The 12,720-nt window shown below is 36.7% G+C and overlaps 1 protein-coding gene across 6 annotated transcripts in view; it reads right to left on the bottom strand.

Moving 5' to 3' along the window:
* LOC110453741 (tumor necrosis factor alpha-induced protein 8-like) overlaps positions 1–12,720 on the bottom strand; it is a 111,812-nt gene that overhangs the window by 16,279 nt on the left and 82,813 nt on the right. The window contains exon 1 of one of the 6 annotated variants that reach the window (XM_021502851.1): positions 3,941–4,281. The exons of the other annotated variants lie outside the window; for them this stretch is intronic. The gene's annotated coding sequence lies outside the window, so the exon portion shown is untranslated. Of the gene's footprint in view, positions 1–3,940; positions 4,282–12,720 lie in introns of those variants that run through there. 6 annotated transcript variants of the gene reach the window in all.

Here is a 12,720-nt window from a genome sequence, read left to right as displayed (position 1 = left end):
TATAACACCGACTACACAGGGACAGGGGGACAGGGACAGGGGGAACCATCTGTAAGTCTCCGATAACACAGGGACAGGGGGAACCATCTGTAAGTCTCCAATAACACAGGGACAGGGGGAACCATCTGTAAGTCTTCAATAACACAGGGACAGGGAGCTGAAATGTATAACACTGACTACACAGGGCAAGGGGGCTGAATTGTATAAAACTGACTTTACAGGGACAGAGGGCTGAATTGCTTTAACATTGACTACACAAGGTCAGAGAGCTGAATTGAATAACACTGACTACACAGGGACAGGGGGCTGAAATGTATAACACTGACTACACAGGGCAAGGGGGCTGAACTGTATAAAACTGACTTTACAGGGACAGAGGGCTGAATTGCTTTAACATTGACTACACAAGGTCAGAGAGCTGAATTGAATAACACTGACTACACAGGGACAGGGGGCTGAAATGTATAACACCGACTACACAGGGACAGGGGGCTGAATTTTATAACACTGACTACACAGGGACAGAGGGCTGAATTGTTTTAACACCGACTACACCGGGACAGAGAGCTGAATTGTATAACACTGATAACACAGGGACAGAGGGCTGAATTGTATAACACCGACTAAACAGGGACAGAGGGCTGAATTGTATAACACTGATTACACTGGGACAGAGGGCTGAATTGTATAACACTGACTACTCAGGGACAGAAGGCTGAATTGTATAACACTGACTACACAGGGACAGAGGGCTGAATTGTAAAACGTTATATATATACATTTTCCTTTTACTGTTTAGAAATATGTGTGTACTACACTCAATTATACTGTATAAAACTTTAATAAACATGTGCGGACAGTTCAATTTTATGATAAGAATTATTCTAAACGCTTGGAAGACCCTGAATTGAGAGACCACCTCTTTTGTAAGACCACAACAGAAAACCTGCTGCAGGGAGCTACAAAATACTGATTTTAAGGGACAGAACCCTTACAGAACCCTTACTCAAAGTGGAATGCTCAACACCAATACCAAAGGGTAGGTATTAGAAAAAATAAATCTCCATATCCTGTAAATCACTATGATTAAAACAACTTTTAAGCACTATTCTGAACTTACAAACTAAGAAATGACAACATGCAGAATCAATATTACTCATCACTTCATCATTCTTCTTGCAAATGAAAGTGAAACTCTTGTGAAATAAAAGATAAAAGATACACTCCAAAACAAAGGAGCAGGACCCTCCAAAGATATCTCCAGTCAAATTACATCACATTGACACAGGAAACAGACTTGTCTAGACACACAGATGTAGAAATATTGGTCGGACATTTCCTGATCATGGGTTCCATGCTCGTTATTATAGACCAACTCCGTACGAGCCAGCCTGAGAGATCTTCCCTTGGAGCAGTCGACAATTGACATATTATAACAAGCACTTGCTGGGANGACTACACAGGGACAGGGGGCTGAATTGTATAACACTGACTACACAGGGACAGGGGCTGAATTGTATAACACTGACTACACAGGGACAGGGGGCTGAATTGTATATAACTGACTACACAGGGACAGGGGGCTGAATTGTATATAAATGACTACACAGGGTGGGGGCTGAATTGTATTACACTGATTACACGGGGTGGGGGCTGAATTGTATAACACTGATTACGAAGGGGGGGGGCTGAATTGTATAACACTGATTACACAGGGGCAGGGGGCTGAATTGTATTACACTGACTACACAGGGNATCTGGCGTGAGTCGGCGTTACCAATTTATCAGACACTATAAACTGTACCCACAATTTTCCTGTAGATGAAACAATTTTCATTCGCAGCAGACAAACATATCGTTGGTTATTATTGTTACATGTATTCCGACAAGGATCTGTTAATCCATGTTTTATTGATTACGATTAATCTCCTGTGGTTCGCGTGAAATGTTAGTCAACATCAGGAATATGTCGGTACGTACCGATTGTTTTAATAATTCTAAGTACACTAGAGTTCAGTATAGATGTGTTGTCTTTTCGTGCTCTGCTCTCAAACCTCCAGCGGAATGTTTCAGGATTTAAGGATCCCCGTACCACTGCCAGAAACTGTTTTTCCGGCATGACTTTATCGTTAATAAACCATTTTTGAAAAGAAAACCATACATTGCTGGACTTTTATAAAAAGAATAATAAAGACGAAATAACCAAAATATAATCAAAAACAGTGTTCTGAGTGTAACATTTTGTGGGACTAGACCGGAATTCGAACCCTGTACTTCAGATTATTATACTATCGCTCTAAACGACTGGGCTACCTGGTCAATGGAAGTGTCCTGAACCAACTGTGCTACAGTCATATCTAAATGGTCAATGGAAGTGTCCTGAACCAACTGTGCTACAGTCATATCTAAATGGTCAATGGAGGTGTCCTGAACCAACTGTGCTTCAGTCATATCTAAATGGTCGATGGAAGTGTCCTGAACCAACTGTGCTTCAGTCATATCTAAATGGAAGTTAAGGGGAGGTAACTGTGTACAGGAAAAAAACCACAAGGCAGTGGGACAAGGATTCTTAATTGCATCTTTCCAACATTTATGATGGAATCAATACACATGTATCTGCCACATTCTACAATGAAACTTCAGCTACCATGGAAGTTTTCACATGTATGAACGTACTTTTATATAGGGATTGAACAGCGGTTTTTAAATTTACATGCCGGTATGAACGCAAATCGGTTACATCCATATTGCGTGAAGTCCGCTTGGACTTCATTTTTAAACATCTGCATGAAAATTTAAAAACGCTATTCAATCCATATATTTACATTTTTACTATAGATCAAATATTTGAGTTCATTTATTTGTTCTTAAATAATTTATTTATTTACTGCGTTTTGTTTATTCGCCGTCCTTTAAAAGATATTGGCGAAACAGCCCTATTCTAATCAAATTGGCGCCAATAATTAACCGTGGTCATTTGAGTGTTTGAAGTAGAGGCATTCTCCATGTTAACTGAAGCGAAGCGACAAGACTTTCATTGAAAAAGGTTAATCCATGACATAAGTAAACCACGTGTTACGTCACGAGTTTTAGCTTTCATACTCAAATGAAACGCATTTCTGCTGGTAATGTTCATATAGTGGGTAGCAGCGCAAATGTAAATATAACAAATTATTCACTTAAAAAAGACAATTTAGCAAAACTTTCCCAAGAAAAATGGCCAATTTTTTTTCATCAAACTTTTTCTTTTACTTCAACAGTTGTCAGGATAATATTTCAAACAACTACAACAATCAACACATGCTGAATAATGAGAAAATCTTGTAAAAGTAACGTTAACCCTGATGTCAGAAGCGAACTTAAGAGTACAGAGCGATCATCAGAGTACCCTCATCCAAACGCCAGCGGCCTGTCTTTAGTTACCTCAGCACCAGGACATTAACGAAGGGAAGTGCCCACTTAATCCTCACAGACAGAACCAATTGTAATACACAGGTCACTATCATATCATGTAATGACTTGATTTGTCATACTGAATTCCTAACACTAATTAAATTCTAATTAAATTTCGATTAAATTTCTCATGAAATTAGGCTAAAAAATTGTTTTTTTGTTTTTTTTGAGGGTTGGATAAATCTTCTGAATCAGAAATGTTATTTATTATGATTCAAGCTGTTGCTGATTATTTGCTTAAGCTTAGCTATGGAATTCCTTTTCTTTTTCTTACATTAGTTTTCTTATATACTACATTGTATTAACTCATTCAGCCCTGAAATTTTATACCATCCAACAAGGGACAGATTGGCCTTTTTTCTGTACAAAATTGTCCCTGTAATCCACGACATCTCACAACTCAGCCTGACTCCTGTCAGTAATGGTAGTGGCTGTATTGTGAGGAGTCCACTGTGTCAACAGGAACTTTATATAGAGTATCACTTACCAATGCTATGGCCGATAAATCCATCTGATTATCCTTGATCTTTATGAGTGAAAACAGAAAGATAACTTTACACTATAAACTCATTAGCCAATACCAAGTGTACGTGTGGCTGTATATATGATGTACAGGAAGGAAAGAACGCGTCTCCCACGTGTCCACTCACTGTTGCTGTGTTGTATCCGTCATAACGTGGCTCAAATAGATCTCGTTTCCTGTCGCTGGTTTAATTCACAATAGTTAACCACAGTAACATGGGATTTTGCCATCCATCATGTATTTATTACTGTCGAGTACAGCATCGTAAGTCTAAACAGCCTATCAGATATGATTCCACACCCCTCCTTATAGCCGTCACTACTCCACGGCAATTGAACTTTCACCGGTAGTCTTACTCCTGATATCAATGGGTACAGTTGACTTTAGTAATAAAACCTCTTCCAGATCGAGTTTAGACGATTAAATACGATAACATCATCATGGAGTGCTTGTATTTTGAATTTATAGAATGCTTTGAGGCTTTTACGGCCAATAGGACTAGTTTATTTGTATGTTGATTATGACAAAAGATGCCAATTGCTGTGGATAAAGATAAGCCAGCTCCACTATGCATACAAAGCGAGTCTGATACAGCTGATATTGTACTAGAGTAGGCCTTTGAAGATAAGCCAATCCCCATAAACAAATCTGTTTCCTTTTAATGAATATCATCTGAAACCTGCTGGAAAAATCTCACATCACACCGTTATGGCTACACTTGAATATATTTATAGGGTAACAGTAGATATTATTTTCAGACTATCTGAAGGTGAAATGATGCCTTTCATTTCCGATCGTAGAGTTCAAGTTTTCAGACCTAACCGAAGGCCAAATGATTCTTTTCCTTTTCAGTCGTAGAATCGACCTTTTTTTAAACCTGAACAACAGAAGACAAAATATATACATTTGTATTGTTAAAATACACGATAAACTGTCGCTTCAAACGTGAATTATTCATTAAAATTTTCAGTTTGTTTATTAAAAGATTCGTACAAAATTAACAACAGACCCTGGTGTGCAAATATTTATTCGGTCTTCATAACCGAGCAGATATTGTTACCGGTACTCATTACATCAGCTTCTGTGATCGGATGACACATAAAAATGTACAGGACCCACTTGGACGTTTATTCTGTACATCTGTTGGTAATTTGGGGCCACTTGAACAACTGCTAAGCACTTGAACAACAAGAATGCCCTTCCCTACACAACAGGCTTACAAGGATGTAATTTTGATCCTTAACCAAAGAATGTACATGCTGGAGCTTACACATATATAGTTACTTGAATGTACCACAGTTAAGAGTGCCTATTTTGAGCCACAGTAGTTACATGTAATACAGGTATTATACGGTACACATGTGGATCAATTGAAAATATTCTTGATCCATTCAACCTAAGTATGCTACTGCAACGCTTTATGGAAATATCAACAAACTGAAATATCCTCTTATTACGAAGAAGACAAAGTCGACAATATTTTCAATGTCCGAATTTAAGGGAATTATAACATTTGTTTATTCAGACACTGATTTTTAAATGTACACATATCATTTTATACAAATATTAAGCATTAAGTTGTATCATGCTAATATGGAAAATTGGTTGTTCCCTCCAATTCTATTTTCCAATTCCATGAAAAAAAATAATTGGGATCATACTTTTACCATGAATATTATTATCACACTGGAAAGGAAATATCATATGAATTTCATTGGTCAATCATTTGGCTTTGATTTTCCATGTTGTGACTCCAGGCAGTAAATATAAACAGACGAGCTATTCCAGTCTGTAAATATAAAACCTTGTGCCAAGGGTGATAACTCTGACAATTGTAGAGTGGATATGATAACAAATTTACATAGGTTATATACAGGTAAAATCGGCTCTTATTAACTACCTTGACTTCGTACTTATACCTATAACAGTTAATATGAACTCATGTCATCTGCATATATGAGATCCAGAAAGGTAATATGAAATCATATTACCTTCATAGAAATGTATATAGACTAATAATCTGACTGATGTCTCGTCAAAGAAATGTTCAGAGGTAAAGTTTGCATTAAATAAGAAATATTATTTTATTCATGATATTATTTTTTTCTAACTTTTCCCAAAATAGTCAAAGCAAAGTGCTATCGCATAAAATACACTATGTGTATGATAACCAACCGTCATCTTACTGCACTGTGTAGTACGTTCCCTACTTACAATAAACCATCTAGAAAAAGCACTTTACAACGTTGGCGTGTATGCGAGTCAGGTCTTCAGAAAATAATTGTAAATGTTCCGACACCAACCAAACAAAAAGCAGATAATTGTCACATTTACAAACAATTACTACATGTAACGACCAATCGCAAAGAGGTGACAATTACCTAAAATCGTTGACACATTTGTGACATTAAACACAAAATGCCTTTTGGAATGTACGTTTTATGTTATGTGGCGATTAGATCAAGCTGTCACAGCTAAACGCTACAAATTCACTTAACACTGGTAAGACTGGTAGCTTAGTAGTGTTACCATGTGTTACAAGTATCAAATGCCATGTGTTGCAAGTTCTTAAGAACATTTTTTTTATTTAGGTGAAATCTTAATCGGGATTTACTATACAGTCAGGTAAAATGGAGATGATATATGTTACATACATGTACTAGTATATCCAAATTTTCGTTAGTTTCACTATAACATGCAGACTGTTTTACAGATACAATATCCAACATACCTAAAGGGCCATATTGCGATACGAGTGGTTGAACCAATAAGACCAGTGTTGTGTGTTTACTAAATAAGGTCAGACCTAATAATCTGATGCTGCTTCCAGGCAAACCTTGACAAAGCTTTGCAAGTCCTGCATAAACTTTTGCCAGTCTGCCAGGATTTATTCCCAAAATGTTACATTTAAAAACAGACAAACCGTTTAAACCGGATACACGAAAAGGGGCCTTGTTCTCATACATTTTGTTTCTCTCTCATTCCTGTGAGAATATGACAGGGTAAGAAAGGGGAGTAAGAAATTTCTGTCTCAAACAACCTTCAGCAACTAATAAATAACAACAAATGACCTTCAGAACGAGCTATAATTAAGAAGAAATTTCCTTCAACAAATAATTCTCTTTTACGCATATTTATATACAAAATGGAAATTCAATGAAAATCCTGTAAAAAGCGAAGACTGATACCATCTCAAATGTACTTGAAAAATTCTAAAGTCAATAAATTTGTAAAGTCATTTTTTATCTAAACATTAAACACAATTGAGAGCTCAATTTATATATGTATTGCCCATGTATTGCTAATCAATACCATTATCTAATTTCAATATAATCCAATTGTTCCTATCTCTCTATGGTATAAAAGTATATATCACTTAATATTTGGATAACTTTCTTCCCTAGAGTATTCAGGGACATGGGCTTAAAATCCTTGACCTGTCAAATAAACTCAGTGAAAACAATACCTTTAGGAATTAAATCTAATTTATTAGATTATATCTTCCGTCACGTAATCCTCCTTCTTATCGCATTATGTTGGAACTTACATTTTGATTGTTATGTTTCAGCCTTGAGGATTTTTATTTTTCACATGTGAATTCTATGCGTGCTGTATACCACCATGTGCAAATTTTGAGCTCGTAATGACGCATGAAGCATATTGCTTACAACAAAATTGTTTTAAATACCAATCTAACTCTCTATTATCTAAATGTCTAAATCATTATGGACATTTGAAAAGTGAAAGTGCATGTGTTTTTCATTTCGATGCTATACCCATGGATTTCAATGTGCATGTGCTTTTAATTCTACTTTTATACTCATGATTTTGGAAGTTTGAAGTTCAAACACACAGTTTTTTCTGGACGCCCTTCTGTGTTTACGTTTCATTAACAGCTATTGTTATCATGATTTTCAACCCAACTGTTAGCTTCAGCAATGTATAGAACATGAAATACTGAGAAAGGGCCGTCACCCTTGATAAACTTTGAAAAACTTTTACCCATCCAGCTGTTGTATTGTAAAAAGATACATTAAACAACAAAATGACATCATATTTTTATTAGATCAAAACAGGAAAACTTGGCAGAGAAATTAAAAATTAAAAGATTCAATCATAGCCCGTCTAACTAGAAATAGTCTCTAAGACATGAAAGGAGGGACATGAAAGCTACCCCCCCCTGCCTCTGCCCCTGAAATCGGTGTCAATTTGTTGACAAAATAGCAATAGTTCACCTGCAAATAGAAACAGCGACCTTGACATTGACCTTGGGACCCTAGAATACAAACTTATTCAAGGTATTATAATACTTGACCATTTGTATAAACTTTGATGAAAATCTGTTGAGAAATTAAGTTAGTAGAGCCATAACAATGAATCCTGATGGTAGGGGACAGTACACAGATACCTTTATATACCCAACACGGTCCTCATTACTCCAGGGGTTACGCTGCACCCATTGGACATGTCATGAGATAATCAAAGGATTAGTGTACACCACCTGGTGGATGATACAAGACGACCAGTTTGATCCTTTGATGTACATCAAAAGAATTGCACGGCACTATAATGGCCGCACTATAATGGCGTAATTAAAGTTGATTGTCGCTCCTCTGTTATCTTCAAAGAACAGGTATTAGCCTAGCAATTGGTCTAGCAAATTTCTTGCTGATATCTACCCTTGCTGTTACCTATTTTTTATTGTACATGTATTCCTGAAGATGGTGAGACAGTGAAGGAGACTATATGTTCAATATATATGTTATACATTTTGGACATCAACTGATTTGCTGACATGTACTTTGGGAGAGGGGGAAGAAGACTATATGTTCAATACAGATATACTGTATTCAACCTAATAAGCGCACTGTGGCTTACATAAACACAAGGAGGGGGCACACAACAAATCCCCTATCAAGCTGATTGCTCAAACTGATCGTGTCCGTACGTGTTCAAACTGACCTCCAAAACATTTGTGTAAAATTGTAAAAGAGGAATCAAATAGCTTTACGGAGACAAATGGCCTAATCTTTAATCAGAAAATGATGCTGGTCCATTGGTTTACATTGCCTTCATAAAGCAGTAAAAGGGCACAAAGTCTTTGGTCAAAAGGCTGAAGATTATTTTGGCACATCAGTAAAGTAAGCAACATTTTAAGGGGTTTTGATTAAGCTCATTTATCCTCTTTTCCAAAATAAAAGTTGGGGGTGCGTTCATAGGGGCAGATGCACTTATTAGCTCAAATATGCGGTATATACTATGTAGCATAACTTGGCTATCAACCATTATATATCTACTGCTGACATCTACCATAGCAAGTTTGCTGTTATCTACCATTTGCTGATATTTACCGTCGCTACCATTTGCTGATATTTCCCTTCGCTACCATTTGCTGATATTTACCGCCCCTACCATTTGCTGATATTTACCGTCGCTCCCATTTGCTGATATTTCCCGTCGCTACCATTTGCTGATATTTACTGTCGGTACCATTTGCTGATATTTACTACCATTTGCTGATATTTGCCGTAGCAAGTACTCCAGTTTGATGAACTTTGGGCGAAGGGGATGGAGACTACATGTTCAATATGTATGTAATATAATTTGGACGCTAATCATTTGTAGACAGCTACCATGTACGATATTTACCGTCGTTACCATTTGCTGATATTTACCGTCGCTCCCATTTGCTGATATTTACCGTCGCTACTATTTGCTGATATTTAACGTCGCTACCATTTGCTGATATTTTCCTTCGCTACCATTTGCTGATATTTACCGTCCCCACCATTTGCTGATATTTACCGTCGCTACCATCTGCTGATATTTACCGTCGCTACCATTTGCTGATATTTCCCTTCGCTACCATTTGCTGATATTTACCTTCGCTGCCATTTGCTGATATTTACCATCGCTACCGTTTGCTGATATTTACTGTCGCTACCATTTGCTGATATTAACCGTCGCTACCATTTGCTGATATTTACCGTAACTACCATTTGCTGATATTTACCTTCGCTCCCATTTGCTGATATTTACCGTCACTACCATTTGCTGATGTTTACTACCATTTGCTGATATTTACCGTCACTAACATTTGCTGATATTTACCTTCGCTACCATTTTCTGATATTTACCATCGCTACCATTTGCTGATATTTACTGTCGCTATCATTTGCTGATATTTACTACCATTTGCTGATATTTACCTTCGCTGCCATTTGCTGATATTTACCATCGCTACAATTTGCTGATATTTACTGTCGCTACCAATTGCTGATATTTACTACCATTTGCTGATATTTACCTTCGCTGCCATTTGCTGATATTTACCATCGCTACCATGTGCTGATATTTACTGTCGCTACCATTTGCTGATATTTACTGTCGCTACCAATTGCTGATATTTACTACCATTTGCTGATATTTACTGTCGCTACCAATTGCTGATATTTACTACCATTTGCTGATATTTACCGTCACTACCATTTGATGATATTTACCTTCGCTACCATTTGCTGATATTTACCATCGCTACAATTTGCTGATATTTACTGTCGCTACCAATTGCTGATATTTACTACCATTTGCTGATATTTACCTTCGCTGCCATTTGCTGATATTTACCATCGCTACCATGTGCTGATATTTACTGTCGCTACCATTTGCTGATATTAACCGTCGCTACCATTTGCTGATATTTACCATCGCTACCATGTGCTGATATTTACTGTCGCTACCATTTGCTGATCTTTACTACCATTTGCTGATATTTACCGTCGCTCCCATTTGCTGATATTTACCATCACTACCATTTGCTGATATTTACCTTCTCTACCATTTGCTGATATTTACCGTCGTTACCATTTGCTCATATTTACCGTCGCTACCATTTGCTGATTTTTACCGTCGCTACCATTTGCTGATATTTACCGTAACTACCATTTGCTGATATTTACCTTCGCTACCATTTGCTGATATTTACCATCGCTACCATTTGCTGATATTTACTGTCGCTACCATTTGCTGATATTTACTACCATTTGCTGATATTTACCGTAGCAAGTACTCCAGTTTGATGAACTATGGGTGAAGGGGATGGAGACTACATGTTCAATATGTATGTAATATAATTTGGACGCTAATCATTTGTAGACAGCTACCATGTACAAGCAGGTACCAGCTGAACTCTGGGCGATAGCGAGGGAAGATCGTGTTAGTATAACGTCACATATTTACTGACATCTACTGTAGGCGTACCAGTGAGTCCATTATCGTACTCGCCCACTTAACTTCTGGATAAGGCACCCAGTCATTTAGATTGGTAAACAACGAGTGAAAATCACTAATGGCCAGTGTAGGTGTTTAATGGACAATTTCGTCTGTGTGGTACTTCGACACTTAATTAGGGAATGATAAACTGCTCGAATGATTAACCACAGGTAGGTAGAAGTAGAGGTCACAGAGGTCAAATGTTACTGATTTCTACAATATGGAATACAGTCGAACCTTCCCTTAGAACAAGACAACAAATAGGTTCCACTTTCCCTATCTAATCTATTATTAGAGCCTATCTCAGGGTTTTTTTCACGGTTAATTTAAAACAAGCACTGTTAACGTCTAATGGCTGTCTATATATAACTAATGCTAACAAAAAATAGTAGAATATATGACTTAACCTATACCTACCTTTCTAGTAATTTTTTTAGAGCTAAAAACGGAAACATCAACACCTTATTTTAGATACAGTTGAATTATACATAAGCATGCGTATTGGTAGCAACACAGTAAGATCTTCTGTAAGAACAATGTGGCAAAAAAATATCCTTTATGCTTATGCTTATGACCGGCTTGTACTTCTTCTCCGACACTGGTTTGTAATACATGTAACTTTTTCATCTGTCAATATAGATTACTCCTGGTTTTCTCAGGTTGATAAAACCATACATTAAACTCAATACAAGTCTGTAACTGTAAATTATATTTTTGAAGATTTAGAAACATAACCAATCTTAATGATATGAAATTGATATTATTTTGTTTTTGGATAGGAGTTTAATAGCATCCTCTTGATAGCCAAGGTCATGTTTGCCATTTTATAATTTTGCAAGGTAACATTTTTTTTTTTTTTCATAGTGACTACCTTGATATAAACCGAAAAAGGTATTGTGGTGTTATGAAAAAAATGTTGAACACTTCTGTCTTTTACATTTGACAGTTGGTTTTTTTTGCCAAAAAATTAAGCATTGTTTTTTTCATTAATAATCTTTCAATTTAATCTCAAAGATAACTGGTGGATATTTGCTTTAGTTTCAAATAAGGAAGTAAATATACTTCCACAAACATTGGAACAGTCATGCACAGGAACCACTACAAACTGTCACCAGACAGTTTGCTCCTATAAAACACTACAAATCCATCAACGCCCTTTCTATTCCTTTACACCATTAGCGTAATAAATACCGCCAAACAACTCCCCAATATATCTAATTTTTCTTGGATGAAATCCAATTGCATGTCTTGCGAGGCATTAAAACATCCAAATTTAGATTCCCATATCGAATTAAATGGTATTGATTTTTTTGTTTTTAATGTCGACATTAAAAGGATTAAATGGTTAAGTTTGAGCAAATTTTGTGTTTTCCCTTAAGAACCTTTGTGACAAAATCTTTCAGCAGATACTGATATTTACAAAACAAATTAGAGGTACCAGATATTCTCCTCCCCCCCCCTCCCCCTCCCCC

Source organism: Mizuhopecten yessoensis, unplaced genomic scaffold (genome assembly GCF_002113885.1).
Source record: "Mizuhopecten yessoensis strain PY_sf001 unplaced genomic scaffold, ASM211388v2 scaffold7493, whole genome shotgun sequence".
Classification (NCBI taxonomy): domain Eukaryota; kingdom Metazoa; phylum Mollusca; class Bivalvia; order Pectinida; family Pectinidae; genus Mizuhopecten; species Mizuhopecten yessoensis.
This window is presented reverse-complemented; position numbering and strand designations above follow the sequence as displayed.